Raw genomic sequence first — 18,153 nt, forward strand, 5'->3', positions numbered from 1 at the left:
TCCCACAAGCAGTGTAAATGTGTTCCCTTCTCTTGACATCCATGCCAGCACTTGCAGTTTTGAGACTTTTTGATGTGGCCCATTCTCACTGGGGTTAGTTGGTATCTCAGGGTGGTTTTGATTTGCATTTCTCTAATAACTAGGGTCAATGAGCATTTTTGGGTGTGCTTGTTAACCATACTTCTGTCTTCTTTAGAGAAGGATCTATTCATCTCTCTTTCCCAGTGGTATAAGGGATTGTTGTGTTCTTTTTATGTTGCTTAATTTGATTTCTCTGTAGATGCTACTAATCAAGCATTATTCTGATTCAAAATATGCAAATATCCTTTCCCACTGGGTAGGTTGTCCATTTGCTTTGGTTGTTGTCTCCTTAGCAGTACAAAAGCTTTTCAGTTTCATTATTACCCATTTGTTTATTTTTCTTGTTGTTACAATTGCCATGGAGTCTTCTTCATAAAGTCTTTCCCCAGGCTAATAACTTCAAGTGTTTTTTCTACACTTTCTTTGAAAATATTAAAGTTTTTTTTCCCTTAGATTTATTTCTTTTATCCATCTTAAATCAATTTTAGCTAGTGACAACGGTGCAGGTCCAATTTCAATCTTTTATATGTGGATATCCAGTTTCCCCAGCACCATTCATAGAATGGGGATTCTTTCCCCCAATGTATGTTTTTGATTTGTTTATCAACAATTAGTTGGCTGTAAGATTTCAGTTTCATCTCCTTGTTTTATATGTGGTTCCCGTTTTCCATGTCTCTATTTGTGTGCCAATACCATGCTGTTTTAATCACTATGGCTTTGTAGTACAGCTTAAAATCTGGTAGTTTGATGCCTCCAGCGTTATTTTTTTTTTTTTGAGATGTAGTCTCACCATGTCATCCTCGTTAGAGTGCCCTAGAGTCACAGCACACAGCAACCTCGAACTCTCGATATTAAGTGATTATTTTCCCCCAGCCTCACAAGTAGCTGGGACTGCATGCACCTACCACAATGCCTGGCTATTTTTTGGTTGTAATTGTCATTGTTGTTTGGCATGCCTGGGCTGGATTCAAATTCGTTAGCTTTGGTGTATGTGGCTGGCACCCTAGCTGCTAAGCAATAGGCACTAGGCCAACACTCAGCTTTGTTTCAATTACTAAGAACCGCCTTGGCTATATGAGGTTTTTTTGCTTTCATATAAAACAAAGAATAATTTTTTCCAAGTCTTGAAAATATAAGTATGATGTTGGTATTTGAAAAGGGATGGCATTGAATCTGTAGATTGTTTGCGGGAAGTATAGACCTTTTATCAATTTTAATTCTTCCCAGCCATGAGCATGGAATGTTCTTCCATTTGTTACTGTCTTCTTCTATTTCCTTTCTTAGACATACATAGTTTTGTGGGCAGAAGTTCTTCATCTCTTTTGTGTGGCATATTCCTAGGAATTTTATTTTCTTTGGAGCTACTGAGAAGGCAATTGTGCCCTTGATTACATTCTCATCTTGCTTGTTATTTGTATATACAAAGGCTACTGTTTTCTTGACATTGAATTTATATTCTGGAAAGTTACGGTATTTTTCCATAGCTTCCGGGAGTACTGTGGTTGAGTCTTTGGGGTTCTCTAATTGTAAGATCATATCATCAGCAGAAATTGAGAGTGTCACTTCCTCTGCCCCCATTTGGATGCCCTTTATTTCCTTCTCTTGCCTGATTGTATGGGCTAGAAATTCCAGCACTATGTTGAATAACTGTGGTGATAGAGGACACCCTTGTTTTCTTCCAGATATGCAGAGAAAAGTTTTCAGTTGTACTCCATTCAGTATAATATTAGGTGTGGGTTTTTCATACATGAATTCAATCAGTGTAAGGAATTTTCCAACAATGCCTATATTCTTCAGAGTTCTAATTAAAAAGGGATACTGAATTTTATCAGATGCTTTTTCTGCATCATATGGTCCTGTTTTTGCTTCTGTTGATATGGTGAATTCGAATTATAGATTTGCTTATGTTAAACCAGCCTTGCATCCGTGGGATGGAACCTACTTGTTTGCTGTGTATGACTTTTTTTAATGATAAGCTATCATCTATTGGATAGATTTTATTGAAAATTTTTGCATCTATGTTCTTTAGCGAAACTGGTCTGTAGTTCTTATTTTCTAGTTGGATCTTTTACTGGTTTTGGTATCAGAGTGATGTTTGTTTCTTAGAACATGTTGGGGAAGATTCCTTCCTCCTCAATTTTTTGAACTAATTTCTGCCATATGGGAATAAGCTCTTCCTTGAAGGTTTGATAGAATTCTGGTATGAAGCCATCTGGATCAGGGCATTTTTTTTGTTGTTATTGGGAGTTTTTTTATTTTTACTTTTTTTGTCTCATTCGTTGAAATTAGTCTATGCAGAAGATTTATTTCTTCTTTATTAAGACTAGGGAGAGGGTGTGATTCCAAGTATTGATCCATTTCCTCTACATAGTCAAATTTCTGTGTGTAGTTTCTTGTAGTATTCAGAGAAAATCTCTTAAATCTCTATGGCATCTGTTATTTCCCCTTTAACATTCCTGACTGAAATTAATAGAGCTTTTTCTTTTGTTTCTAATTAGTCTGATGAAAAATTTATCTATTTTATTTACATTTTCAAAACAACAACTTTTGTTCTATTATTTTTCTGAAGGATTTGTTTTCACTTTATTAATCTCTGTTTTGATTTTGGCTATTTCCTTTCTTCTGCTAGGTTTAGGGTTAAATTGATATTATTTTTCCAAGTCCCTAAGATGGTTTGTGAGTGTGCTGAAGTACTCACTCTGTGTTTTTCAAAGGCAGGCATTTACCTCAATAAATTTTCCTCTCAGGACTGTTTTTGCTGTATTTCAGAGGATTTGGTAAATTGTGTCTTCATTGTTGTTACGTTTCAGAAAATTAACAAATCTCTCTTTTAACTCTTCCTGAACTCAACTATCATTCTACCATAATGTTTAGTTTCTAAGATTGTGTGGGGATGAACATTATTGTTGGAGTTTACCTTCACCATTGTAGCCTTGCAATCTGAGATGAGACATGGAATAGTTTCTATACCTTTGATTTTGCTGAGGTTTAATTTGTATCCTAGGATGTGACGTATTATGGAGTATGTACCATGAGCTGATGAGAAAACAGCATATTCCTTTGCTTTGGAATGGTGTGTTCTTTATAAGTCCACTACTCCCATTTGTTCCAGCTTTACATTTAACTTCTTTGTATCCTTGTTTAGTTTCTATTTAGAGGATCTGTCCAGATCTGTCATGGGGGTATTGATGTCCCTGATTATTAAGGAGTTTTAGGATATCGCATTGCTCAGTCCTTTCAAGGTCAATTTTATAATCTGGGAGCATTTAAGTTAGGTGAATAAATATTTAAAATGGAAATGTCTCCTCAGTGCCTGTGGCTCAAGGGGCTAAAATGCCAGGCACATACACTTGAGCTGGAGGGTTTGAATCCATCCCGGGCTCGCCAAACAACAATGATGGCTGCAACCAAAAAATAGCCAGGTTTTTTTTTTGGGGGGAGGTGGTGCCTGTAGTCCCAGCTACTTGGTAGCCAGAGGCAGAATTGCTTGAGCCTAGGAGTTGGAAGTTGCTGCCAGCTGTAATAACACAGCAATCTGCCCAGGGTGGGCAGGTTCTGTTTTTGAGGTTCTGTCTCAAAAATAAATAAATAAAAATAAAAAAATAACATGAAAGTGTCTTTATGTTGTATTGTTTTTTGACCAGAAAGAAGTGTCCATCTCTGTCTTTCTTAGTTAAAGTTGCTTTGAATATGCTTGTATCTGGGAATGAGATTGGCACCTTTTTTTCCGTCCGATTTCCATTTTTTTGAAACACTGTTTTCCATCCCTTCACCTGAGCCTTGAATTATCTTTCATGGCAAGGTGTTTCTCCTGCGGACAGCATATAGTTGTGTTTTTGTGTGCATGTATCTTATTTTTTTTTTTTGACAGTTTTACACTGTCACCCTTGGTAGAGTGCCATGGTGTCTCAGCTCACAGCAACCTCCAACTCTTGGGCTTAAGTGATTCTCTTGCCTTAGCTTCCCAAGTAGCTGGGACTACAGGCACCCACCACAACACCCCACTATTTTTTGTTGCAGTTGTCATTGTTTTTTAGCTGGTCCAGGCTGGGTTTGAACCCTCCATCCTTGGTGCATGTGGCTGGTTCTGTAACCACTGTGCTACAGGCGCCGAGCATGTGTCCTTTTTTTTTTTTTTTTTTGAGACATAGGTTCACTATGGCCTTCCTCAGTGTGTGCCATGGGTCACAGCTCACTGTTCCCTCAAAGCTTTGGGTTAAGAGATTCTCTTGTTTCAACCTTCCAAGTAGCTGGAACTGTAGGCACCCACCACAATTCCTGGCTATTTTTTGGTTGTAGTTGTTGTTTGGCAGGCCTGGGGTGAATTTGAACCTACCAGTTTACTTTGTTTGTTTTTTTGTTTTAATCCAGTTATCCAGCCTTCGCCTCTTCAGTGGGGAATTCAAACCATTGACATTTATAGAGAGTATTCATAAGTGTTGTGGAATTCTATTCATGTTATTAAGGGACAGTTTGTTGTGTGCTTTTTATTCTTTGTGCCACTGTGAAAGATAAGCTCTGGCGTTTGGCTTCTAGTTGTTAATCATGGTAGTGTTCCATTGTGGTGTTCAGAATTGACAATAGGTCTAAGTACTTCTTGTAGAGGTGCTCTTGTTATGATGATTTTCCTGCATGCCTGTATATCTGTAAAAATTTTGATTTCTCCATCAATTTTGAAGCTATGTTTAACAGGATACAGAATTCTGGGATGAAAATTATATTTTTTAAAGATGTTGGAGTTGGATGACCATGTCTTCTTGCTTGGAAACGTTCAGTTGAACAGTCTACTGTCATCTCAATGTCTCTCCCTTGTAGGTTATATGGTGTTTATTCCTAGCTGCTTGTAGAATATTATCCTTCATCTTTACTTTGGACAGTTTCATTACAATGTGCCTTGGAGAGGCTTTGTTGGAGTTGAGATGGATCAGAGTTTGATATACATCTTAAAGGAGTGTGTCTGGATCCTTAGTAAAACTTGAAAAGTTTTTATTTATGATAGACTTCAGTAGGGCTTCCATGCCTTTGGGACAAATTTCCTCCCCTTCAGGGATACCTATTATTTGTTTATTTGAACACTTGATGGCACCCTATAGTTCTATAAGTGCCTCCTCTGCTTTCTCTCTCCTGTTTTCTGACTCTGCAACTACCTGTATTAACTCAAAGTCTTTATCCTCAAACTCTGATGTTCTTTCTTCTCCATAATCTAATCTATTTTTGATACTTTCTACAGCTTTTTTACATTCACTGATTGTCTCCTTCATTTCTTTAAGCTTATCCATATATTTTGTAAATTCTACATATCTTTCATCAGACTTTTGTTCTGTCTTTTCATTTTCTCATCAAATGCCTGTATTGTATTAATCATCCATACTTTAAATTACATTTCTGTCAGATCCATTAATTATTTTTAGGAGAAGACTTCTGTTAAAATTGTCTTGTGGTCCCTTTGAGGAGTTGCACTATTTTGTTTCTTCATGGTTTCTAAATTATTCTAGGTGTTCCTCCTCAAAGTGCTTTCTTCTTGTTCACATTTTTGTGCACCTTTTTCCCTCTCACTTCCTCCTTTACTTTAAGTTATTTTGTCTCAGAGTTTATTTGATAAAGACACAGAGTTAGAAGGCAGAGAATTGTTGGAGCAAGCAAGGAAAAGCAAGTGGAAAGGAAACAAAAGGGAGGAAAAAAGAAAGAAAGTGTAAAGAGAAATAAAAAGAAACAAAAAATAAAAATGGGGGAAATAGAATGACAGAAGAAAATTGAAGAACAGGAGATAAGGAGGAGAAGGAAAAACGAGAGTGATAGAAGAAATATTATTTTTCAGTACAGTGCTAAAGTCACATCTATAGCGTAAGGGTTTTGAGGAGATTCGCCATGTGGGTTCCTCTAAATCAGGCACTCCTGGAAAAAACTGTCACAGACTAACAAAAAATTAAGAGGAAAAAGTCCTATGGAATATAAACTGTTTTTCTAGGTTCTTGTTCTGGGACAGAATAAACTAGCCCTATTTATGCCACTACATATTATAGGATACTGCCTTTCTTTAATTTCTGCAAGACTGTGGAAAAATACATTGGAAAAATGCATGCCATTTCCCCCAAACCCGCTATAAAAAGAGGTGGCCAACAGCTTGGGAGGAATTGCAACCTTGGCACACTAGCCTGTGAAGTATCAAATACTGTCAAAAATCATGTTAGTAAGCTAGGTTTGAATTACCACCGTGGGTATATGGGGCTGACAACCTACTCACTGAGCCACAGGTGCTGCCCACTACTTCATACTTCTGAGTCATCTCCTTTTATGCTCCATCCCAGAACTTTTTTTTTTTTTTTTTGAGACAGAGTCTCAAGCTGTGCCCTCAGTAGAATGCCATGGCGTCATAGCTCACAGCAACCTCAAACGCTCAAGCTTAAGTGATTCTCTTACCTCAGCCTCCCAGGTAGCTGAGATTATAGGTGTAAGGCATAACCCCTCAGCTATTTTTTGTCATTATTTTTTGGCAGTCCACGGCAGGACTCAACCCCCCAGCTCCAGTGTATGTGGCTGGGACCCTAGCCATGGAACTACAGTTGCTGAGCCAATCCCATCGAAGAAATTTATCACCAAAGAAGGAGTGCTTTCTTTTCTTTTGCTCACAGTTTGGTTAAGACTCTAAACTTTTTTTTTTTTTTTTTTTTGTAGAGACAGAGCCTCACTGTACCGCCCTCGGGTAGAGTGCTGTGGCGTCACACGGCTCACAGCAACCTCTTAACGCCTGGACGTACGTGATTCTCTTGCCTCAGCCTCCCGAGCAGCTGGGACCACAGGCGCCCGCCACAACGCCCGACCATTTTTTGGTTGCAGTTTAGCCGGGGCTGGGTTCGAACCCGCCACCCTCAGCACATGAGGCCGGCGCCCTACTCACTGAGCCACAGGCGCCGCCCTGGGACTCTAAACTTTTGTTTTGTGAAGGCTGCAGTTTCCTAAATATCGTTGGCTAGATACTTTTTTTCTGGAGTGATCAGCTTTCTAGAGGATTAGCATTCATAGTAAGTGAAAATTAGATCTATTTTTGACAAAAAAATAATATCTATTTTCCTTATATATTGATATAGAATCTTTCTTTTTACCTTTTGTTTTTCATTTTTTATTTTTACATATACACATGTGAATTAGGTTTCCATTTGTTTGCCTTCACAAAATTGAAAAGCCTTAAAATATAATAATAACAAGGTTTAAAATAAGGATTAGAAACAAAAACCTTGTAAAGAACAAATAAACATAAATACATGAAGAAAAGGAATCAGGCAATTGCTACATAGAAATATTAAGCAATAACTTTGTACATTAATTTGATCATGGGGCACCATACACTTGGTTCATAGGCCATTTGACACATTTTCATCACACTAGTTAACATAGCCTTCCTGGCATTTTCTTAGTTATTTTGCTAAGACATTTACATTCCACATTTACTAAGTTTCACATATACCCTTGTAAGATGCACCACAGGTGTGATCGTATCAATCCCCCTCCTTCTACCCACCTCCCTCATCCCTCCCCACCCTTTCCCCCTTCCCGCATTCTTAGGTTGTAACTGGGTTATAGATTTAATGTGAAAACCCTGAATTAGTTTCATAGTAGGGCTGAGTACATTTTGAACTTTTTATTCCATTTTTGAGACACTTTACTAAGAAAATATGTTCCAGCTCCATCCATGTAAACATGAAAGAGGTAAGGTCTCCATCTTTCTTTAAGGCTTCATAACATTCCATGGTGTACATATACCACAATTTATTAATCCATTTGTGGATCGATGGGCACTTGGGCTTTTTCCATGACTTAGCAATTGTGAATTGAGCTGCAATAAAGATTCTGGTACAAATATCTTTGTTATGATTTGATTTTTGTCTTCTGGGTATATGCGCAGTAGAGGAATTACAGGATTTAACAGCAGGTCTATTTTTAGATCTTTAAGTGTTCTCCATATATCTTTCCAAAAGGAATGTATTAATTTGCACTCCCACCAGCAGTGCAAAAGAGTTCCCTTTTCTCTACATCCACGGTAACATCTCTGGTCTTGAGATTTTGTAGTATAGGCTATTCTCAAAGTATTTTGATTTACATTTCTCTGATGATTAAAGATGATGAGCATTTTTTCATGTGTCTGAAGGCCGCGTGCCAGAAAAATAAAACAAAAAACAAACGAAAGTACAAAGCCAGAGGTGACAATTTTCAAAAAAAAAAAAAAAAGAAATATTAAACAATAATAATATTGCAAAGAAAGTAACATTCACATTGTCAAATAAGGGTATGTCTATTATAGAATGCTTTGACTGAGATTCAGTATAGAGTCATCAATTTCCCTTTTTTAAAATATCAGAAAATAGACAAATAATATTTATAAATAAAAGTAAAAGATAATTTCAAAAAACAGATTATGCTAAATCTTATCGACAATAGAAAAAGAAGAAATCCATCAAAGTCATTCTACTTGATCTAGTACACCTGACATTAAAGTTGGAAAAATATATATTATTATAAAGAAGAAATTAAAAACATATGTCACTTATGAATGAGGATACAAAATCCTAAACAGCACAGTAACATGTTGAGTTGAAAATTAATATTTAAGCACAGTAACATGTTGAGTTGAAAATTACTATTTAAGTAGGGCAGCACCTTTGGCTCAAAGAAGTAGGGCGTTGGCCCTATGTTGGAGGTGATGAGTTTTGCCATAAATATATATATATATATATTTAAGTAATATACTTGGTCAAAATTAAAACAAATTTTTGTGAAGATTGGTCTCCATTTTCTTGTCTTTTCTTATTTTTTTTTCTTCTTTGCCCTTCCCTCCTCTGTCTGCTCTCCCCTTCCCCCATGCTCCACTATATCATTAATTGTCATTCAAATCAAAGATGAGTACATAGGATTCATACATCTCCACTCCTGTGATGCTTCACTAAGAATAATGTGTTCCACCCCCATTCAGATAGGTACAAATGCTGAAAACTCTGCATTTTTTTTTTTTTTTTTTTTTGCTGAATAATATTCCATCGTATACATATACCACAGCTTACCAATCCATTCCTGGGATGAAGGACATTTAGGTTGTTTCCACATTTTAGCAATTGTAAATTGAGTGGCGATAAACAGCCTAGTACAGGTGTCTTTATAATAAAAGTGTTTTTTGTTTGTTTGTTTGTTTGTTTTTTCTTGTGGATAGATGCCCAGTAATGGGATTGCAGGATCAGTTGGGATTTCTAGGTTGAGTTCTTTTAGGTTTCTGTATGCTTCCATCCAAAAAGGTTGCAATAGTTTGCTGTCCCACCAGCAGTGTAAAAGTGTTCCTTTCTCTCCACAACTGAGCCAGTTTCTGCAGTTTTGAGATTTTGTGATATAGGCCATTCTCGCTGGGGTTGGATGATATCTCAGGGTGATTTTAATCTACATTTCTCTAATAATTAGAGATAATGAACATTTTTTCATATGATTGCTTATCATTTGTCAGTCATCTCTTGAGAAGTTTCTTTCATCTCTCTTCTCCATTGATATACAGGATTGTTGTTTTTTTTTTCTTGTGAGTTAATTGAAGTTCTCTATAGATCCTGGTTATTAAGTTTTTGTCTGTTTCAAAATATGCAAATATCCTTTGCATTGGGTAGGTTGTCTATTTGTTTTAGTGGTTGTCTCCTTAGCTGTACAGATACTTTTCAATGTAACTAAATCCCTTTTGTTTATTATTGCTGCTGTTGCTATTGCCATGGCAGTCTTTCTCATAATATTATTCCCCAAGCCGATATATTTCAGTGTTTTTCCTATTCTGTCTTTGAGAATTTTTATTGTTTCCTGCCTTAAATTTAAGTACTTTATCCACCTTGAATCAATTTTTGTGAGTGGAGAAAGGGGTGGGTCCAGCTTCAGTCTTTTTCATGTGGATATCCAATTATTTTACATGTGATATCCCAGCACCATTTGTTGAATAGAGGAGTCTTTCCACCAGTGGCCGTTTTTGTTAGGTGTATAGAAGATTAGGTGGCCCTGCATCTTACAAGGATATATGTGAAACTTAGTAAATGTAGAATGTAAATGTCTTAGCACAATAACTAAAAAATGCCAAGAAGGCTATTAAAAAAAAAGAAGAAGAAGAAGATTAGGTGGCCCTAAGTTGCCGGTTTCATATCCTGTTTTTCTGTTCAATTTCAAATGTCTATGTCTCTATTTGTGTGCCACTTCCATGTTGCCTTGATCACAACGGCCTTGTAATAAAGCCTAAAATCTGGTAAGGTGATACCCCCAGCTCTGGTTTTATTACTAAAAAATGCCTTAGCTATACGGGTTTTTTTCCGGTTCCATATAAAATGGAGTCGTTTTTTGCAAGTCTTGAAAATAGGATGTTGGCATTGTAATAGGAATGGCATTAAATTTTTAAATTACTCTGGAAATTATAGACATTTTAAAAATATTAATTCTTCCCAGCTATGATCATGGTATGTACTTCCATTTGTTAAGGTCCTCTGCTATTTCCTTTCTGAAGGTTACATAATTTTCTTTATAAAGGTCCTTCACCTTTTTTGTTAGGTATATTCCTACGTATTTCATTTTCTTTAGGGCTATGGTCAAGGGAGTTGTGTCTTTCATTAACATCTCATCTTGGCTGTTTTTGGTATATACAAAAGTAACTGACTTGGGGACATTGATTTTATATCCTGAAATATTAATGTATTTTTTGATGACTTTCAAGAGTCTTGTGGTTGAGTCTTTAGAGTTCTTTAAGTATGAGATCATGTCATAAGCAAACAGGGACAGTTTGACTTCCTCTGCTCTGATTTGGATGTTCTTTATTTTCTCATCTAATTGTATTGGCTAGAATTTCCAACACTATGTTTAATAGTAATGGTGACAGAGGACAACCTTGTCTGTTTCCAGTTATAAGAGGAAAAGCTTTCAGTTTGACTCCATTCAGTAAAATATTAGTTGTGGGTTTGTCATAGATAACTTTGATCAGTTTAAGAAATGTGCCACCCATGTCTATACTTCTCAGTGTTCTAATTAGAAAATAATGCTGGATTTTGTCGAATGTTTTTTTCTGTATCTGTTGAGAGGATCAAATATTTTTTAGTTTTACTTCTGTTGATATGGTGAATAATGTTTATAGACTTGCATATATTAAACCAGTCTTGTATCCCTGGGATGAAACAAACTTGATCATGATGTATGACTTTTTGGATGATAAACTGTAATCTGTTAGCTAAGATTTTGTTGAGAATTTTTGCATCTATATTAATTAGTGGAATTGGTCTGAAAATCTTCTTTTTATTTGGGTCTTTTCCAGGTTTTAGTATCAGAGTGATGTTTTCTTCATAGAACGTGTTGGGGAAGATTCCTTCCTTCCCAATTATTTGTAATAATTTCTGCAATATAGGAATAAGCTCTTCTTTGAAGTTTTGATAAAATTCTGGTGTGAAGCTATCGAGACCAGGGCATTTTTTCGTTGGAAGATTTTTTTTTTTTTATTGTTTCTTTGATCTCAGTACTTGAAATTGGTCTGTTCAGGAGCTCTATTGCAAGGGGAGTAAGTCTAGGGAGAGTGTGTGATTCAAAATATTGATCCATTTCGTTTACGTTGTCCAATTTCTGGGCATAAATTTCTGGTAGTATTCAGAGATAATCTCTTGTATCTCTGTGGAATCAGTTGTCATTTCCCATTTGTCATTTCTGATTGAGGTTACTAGAGATTTTACTTTTTTATTTCTAGTTTGTCTAGACAAAAGTTTGCCTATTTTATTTATTTTTTCAAAAAAACAACTCTTGGTTTCATTAATTTTCTGAATGATTCTTTTGTTTTCAGTTCCATGAATCTCTTATTTAATTTTGGATATTTATTTTCTTCTGCTGGGTTAGGCTTAGATTGTTGTTCTTTTTTCAATTCCATCAGATGGCTTGTAACTCTGTTGATGTGTTCTTTTTCTGTTTTTCAAATGTAGGCTTCTGAAGCAATAAATTTTCCTCTCAGGACTGCTTTTGCTGTATCCCATAGATTTTGGTAACTTGTGTATTCATTTTTGTTATACTCAAGGAAGTTAATTATTTCCTTTTTTATTTCTTCCTGCACCCAACTGTCATTCAGCATAAGGTTGTTAAACTTCCAGGTCTTTTTTGTTGAAGTTGTGATCCACTTTTAGTGCCTTGTGTTCAGAGAAGATGTAAGGTAGAATTTCAATTCTTTTGATTTTGTTGAGGTTTGTTTTGTGTCCTAGGATATGATCAGTTTTGGAGAATGTTCCATGGGACAATGAGAAAAGTGTATAGTCTTTATCTTTGGAATGGAGTGTTCTATATATGTCTATCAAGCACAGTTGTTCTAGGGTCTCATTTAAATCTCTAACATCTTTGTTTAATTTCTGTTTACATGATCTTCCAGCTGTAAGAGAGGGGCATTAAATTCCCCTGTTACTATGGTGTTATAGGATATCATATTGCTGAAACTAAGCAAAGTCCATTTGAAAAATCTGGAAGCATTTAAATTGGGTGCATAAATATTTAGAATTGAAATGTCTTCTGGTTGTATTTATCCCTTGACCAATATGAAGTCACCATCATTGTCTTTTTTTGACTATATTTGCTTTAAATCCACATGCATTTGAAATTAATATTGCAACTTCTCTTTTCTTATGAATTTAATTTGCCTGAAAAATTGACTTTTAACCTTTAAATCTGTTTTAATTTGTCTTTTGACATGAGGGGTGTTTCCTGAAAACAGCAAATAGATGGCTTCTGTTTTTTAATCCAACTAGCCAATCTATGCCTCTTCAGTAGGAAATTCAAGGCATTGACATTAATGAGATAATAGATAAGTGTGTACCCTGTTCCCGGAAAATAAGACATCTTCTGAAAATAAGACCTACTTGCAGGAAAGATAAGATGTCCCCTGAAAATAAGACCTAGGCCATCTTTGGGTGCACACCTTATTTTGGGGGAAACAGGGTAGCATTCTATTCTTATTTTGTGAAAGTCCATTGCTTAGTTTTATCTTTTGCTTCATTGTTGAAACTAGGTTCTGTCCTTTAATTTCTGGATGTTTACTTTGCTGAAGGTCCATTGTGATGGTCAGTGTGTAGAACAGGTTGAAATATTTCTGGTAAGTCTTGTCTTGTGGCAAATTTCCTCAATGTTTGCATATCAATAAAATATTGAATTTTTCCATCAATTTTAAAGCTTATCTTAGTGGGATATAAAATTCTTGGCTAGAAGTTGTTCTTTTTCAGTAGATTAAAGACATATGACCACCGTCTTCTGGCCTGAAAAGTTTCATTAGAGAAGTCTGCAGTGACCCTGATGGGTTTACTTCTGTAAGTCAGTTGGCACTTGTTCCTGGCAGCTTTCAAAATCTTTACTTTTGTCTTGACTATAGATAGATTCATCACAATATGCCTTGGAGAAATTCTATGTTAAATGAGGTGACCAGAGGACCGATATCTCTCTGAAAGGAATATGTCTGAATCTTTGGTGATATTGGGGAAATTTTCATTTATAATATTCTCTAGAATGGCTTTCATTTCTCTGGGTAATTCTTCCCCTTTTGGAATACCTATAAAACGTATGTTTGAAAACTTCGTAGAGTCCTATAATTCAGTCAGTGACCATTCTGCTTTCTCTCTCTTCTTTTCTGCCTCTTTAAATATCTCAGTTATCTTAAGAGCTTTATCCTCTACTTCTGAGATTCTTTCTTCTCAATGATATAATCGGGTGTTTATACTTTCTATTGCATCATTAAGTTCGCTAACTGGCTGCTTCAGTTCCTTCAGTTCTGCTATATCCTTTTTATATTGTTCATATCTTTCATCTCTTATTTGGTTCTGTTTTTGGATTTCCTTTCAGTTTTCTATTTCCTAAACAATTTTCTTCATTGTTTTTTAATTGTTTTCCACTTTCTTAGCAATTTAATTCATTGTTTTCATCATCTGCATTTTAAATTCCACTTCTGTCTTTTCTAAAAATTGCTATAAAGAAGTAGTTCTCTGCTGCAGCTACCTCACGATCCCTAGAAGGTGTTACTCTCAACTGGTATTTCGTGTTACCAGGATTTTTCTGCTGATTCTTCTTCATGAATGCTGTTTTGTATCTGTTTCCTTACCCTAATTATTGTTTCACTTCTTACACTTTAAAGTTTCAATGAGTTCTTTTGGTAGGGGACCAGAAAATGAGAAAATTGAAGAGCAAGAAGGGAAAAAAAGATTTCAGAAAGAAAGAAAAAAAGATGGAAGAGGGGGTGAGTAAAAAGAAATATTGTGAAAAAATGGAAAGGCACTGAAAAAAGGAAATAGGAGTAATATAGGTGTATATTAGGGTACTATGACCCAACCTTGAATACCCCCAAACTCTGGTTGTGCTGAGTTGGGTGATTTCCTCTAGGTTAACAGCTCTTTTCCAGCGAGATCAAACACAGTACCCCATCTCCACCACATGGAAAGGAAAGCCAAAATACTACAAATCAAACCAAAACAAACAAGCAAAAATCCTTATGGGGTAACATTATAAGGAAAAAAAGAAATAATAGGGGCAGAAACACTGTCAAAATGAAATTCTTGTTAAAGGAGGCAAAAATGAAAGATCATATTTAAACAAGGATAGTGAAAAAAGGAAAAAAAGAAAAGAAAAATAAGAAAGAATCAATTAAAAATTTTGAAATCAAGAAAAAAACTAAACAAAGAATAAAAAAAAAAACACAACCCCCCCAAAAAAAACCTGAAGAACCAAATAGTATATATATCTTTATGAATAATATATGGGCAATAGGTGATCTTATGAGGTATAAGATGTTAATCACAATGTTGATACAGCTTTACAAGATGGAGACTTGAAGTCTCTGCTGATCTCTCAGACCCTGCAGGCTTCAAATCCCAAAAATGTTCTCAGCCCATTTAAAAGACACTCCAAACTATGAACCTAGGTCAAGCAGAAGTTTTACAAGGAAAGCACTTATCCCTAGGGTCTCTCCCAGTGTGGCTGTCTGCTTATCTAGTTCACCAAGTCCAGAATCTGACTATGCGCCTGAGGACCAAGGCTGTTAATCTGCCACCCTTGGAACTTCGCACTTCCCCAGTGTCTCAGTAGCCTTCTTTGGGCAGCACAGTCACTGGATTGCTGGCCCCAATGTCTCCTGGCTGATCAAAGCGCTGCAACACACAGTGGCAGCTCTCCCAAAGCAGCTGTGCTGGCAGCCAACAAATGAATGATATTAACTCCCTTCCACCTCAGCATCTCAGACTGGGGCCCCAGACAACACCCAAAATCTTCTGCACACACCAGGCCATGATCTCCCAAGGCACTTCAATTAGTGCCCAAGTCCAAGAAAACCAAAACAGCCCATAGGTAAAGCTTTTCTTGCTTGCAGTCTTGCTGTTGCTATGGGTACAGCTGCAGACAGCCTCCGACCAAACAAATGCACCTACCATTTGCCAGATTTACCAGCGCTTCTGTCCTCCTTATGGGGTCCAGAAGTTTCTCAGGGGCTTCCTGTGTGACCAAAGGGAAGTCTCTGGGCAAAATTCACTGGCCAGAGATACCTGGAGTCTTTTCTCGCCACTCTCATTGCACCTGGCTGCAGAAAACTGTTACCAGGCCACCGTCTTTTATGTAATCTCTGATTCACAATCTTTGTAAGTTATAGTTGTATAAAATAAATACCTGTGAGCAATTTTGTGTATAAAGGAGCAATTCAGCTTTTCAGCACCAACTTTATCTCTTGCCAGTAGAAGGAGGTGTGTTGTTGCTCTCTTCTTTGCAAAATAGCTGCTTTTATTTCAGAGTTTGTCATTCTCAAAATTCCTTTTCTGGTATTAAATACTTTCATTTATTAGTCAAAAGGAAGATAATTACCCTTGATTACTGACGCAGATTTTATGCTTTTCTGTCATCTTCAATTTTTAATGTGAGTTAGATATTAAGTGAAACACGTGTATGTGTGTTTTTCTTCTTAGATACTCAACAGTTGTACTGTTTCTTAGCCACACAGGACTATTTAAATAACTTAAATAAAATGCAAAGTTTAGTTCTTTAGTTGCATTAGCAATACTTGAAGTACCCAATAGCCACTATGTGGCTAGATGCTACCTACTATATTACAAAGTACAGGATATAGAACATTTTCATCACCACAGATAGTTCTATTGGACAAGTGCTGCTATAGAGATTTGCTGGCTTATGTAGTAGATATTATAATTATGTTGCCAGTGAACAGTAATCATTATCAAAAAAATGCTGTCCACAATTAAATGTTATATGTCACTGTTGTGAGTGGGAGAAAAAACTGTAAATTTATCAAATAGTGAAATTTTATTTAACTATGGATAAGATTAAATGTGTAAATAATGTGAGAAATTTGGTACAAGTGTCTTGATTTTTATTGTAAAGACTCCAGGTTTTAAAAAACTATACTTATAAATAAGTAGAAATGTGAATTTCAGAATCATACCTTAGAATGTTTCTTTATTTTTTTCCTTTTTTTATTATTAACTCATACATGTGTACATTAATGTGATCAGGGGACACCATACGCTGGTTTTATAGACCATTTGACACATTTTTTTTCCCATGATTATTATTTTTTTTATTGTTGGGGATTCATTGAGGGTACAATAAGCCAGGTTACACCGATTGCAATTGTTAGGTAAAGTCCCTCTTGCAATCATGTCTTGCCCCCATAAAGTGTGACACACACCAAGGCCCCACCCCTCTCGCTCCATCCCTCTTTCTGCTCCCCCCCATAACCTTAATTGTCATTAATTGTCCTCATATCAAAATTTAGTACATAGGATTCATGCTTCTTAGTAAAGCATCACAAGAATGGAGAAGCATGAATCATTTGACACATTTTTATCATAATTTTTAACATAGGCTTCCTGGAATTATCTTAGTTATTCTGTTAAGACATTTATAATCTGCCTTTACTAAGTTTCATATGTACCCTTGTAAGATGCACCACAGGTGTAATCCCACCAATCACCCTCACTCCGCCTCCCTCCCTCTAGCCCCCTATCTCTCCTCCCTTTCACCCTTCCCCCTATTCTTATGTTATAACTGCCTTATAGCTTTCATGTCAAAGCCATAAATTAGTTTCATAGTGGGGCTGAGTACATACTTTATCATCCATTCTTGAGATACTTTACTAAGAAGAATATGTTCCAGCTCCATCCATGTAAACATGAAAGAGGTAAAGTCTCCATCTTTCTTTAAGTCTGCATAATATTCCATGGTGTAAATATATAAAAATTGTTAATTCATTCATGAATTGATGGGCACTTGGGCTTCTTCCATGACTTAGCAATTATGAATTGGGCTGAAATAAACATTCTGGTACAAATATTTTTGTTATAATGTGAATTTTGGTCTTCTGGGTATATCCCGAGTAGAGGAATTATAGGATTGAATGGCAGATCTATTTTTAGATCTCTAAGTGTTCTACAAACATCTTTCCAAAAGGAATGTATTAATTTGCCTGCTCACCAGAAGTGTAAAAGTGTTCCCTTTTCTCCACATCCATGCCAACATCTCTAGTCTTGAGATTTTGTAATATGGGCTAATCTTACTGGAGTTAGATGATATCTCAAAGTAGTTTTGATTTGCATTTCTCTGATGATTAAAGATGATGAGCATTTTTTCCTATGTCTGTAGGCCATGCACCTGTCTTCTTCAGAGAAGTCTATCTTCTCTGGGATCACTTGTTCTTTTCTTGCTTATACGTTTGAGTTCTCTGTGGATTCTAGTTATTAAACCTTTGTCAGAGACATAACCTGCAAATATCTTTTCCTATTCTGAGGGCTGTTTGCTTGCTTTACTTACTGTGTTCTTGGCTGTGCAGAAGCTTTTTTCATTTGATCAGGTCCAGTAGTGTATTTTTCAAGCTGCATTAATTGCCGGGGGTGGGGGGATCCTCCTCATAAAATACTTTCCCAGACCCATTTCTTCAATGGATTTCTCTACTATTTTTATAGTTTCATGTCTTAAGTTTAAATCTTTAATCCAGTGAGAGTAAATCTTAGTGAATGGTGAAAAGTGTGGGGCCAGTTAACCCAGCACCATTTGTTAAATAGG

The sequence above is a fragment of the Nycticebus coucang genome, chromosome Y (assembly GCF_027406575.1).
Source record: "Nycticebus coucang isolate mNycCou1 chromosome Y, mNycCou1.pri, whole genome shotgun sequence".
NCBI classification, from domain to species: Eukaryota; Metazoa; Chordata; class Mammalia; order Primates; family Lorisidae; genus Nycticebus; species Nycticebus coucang.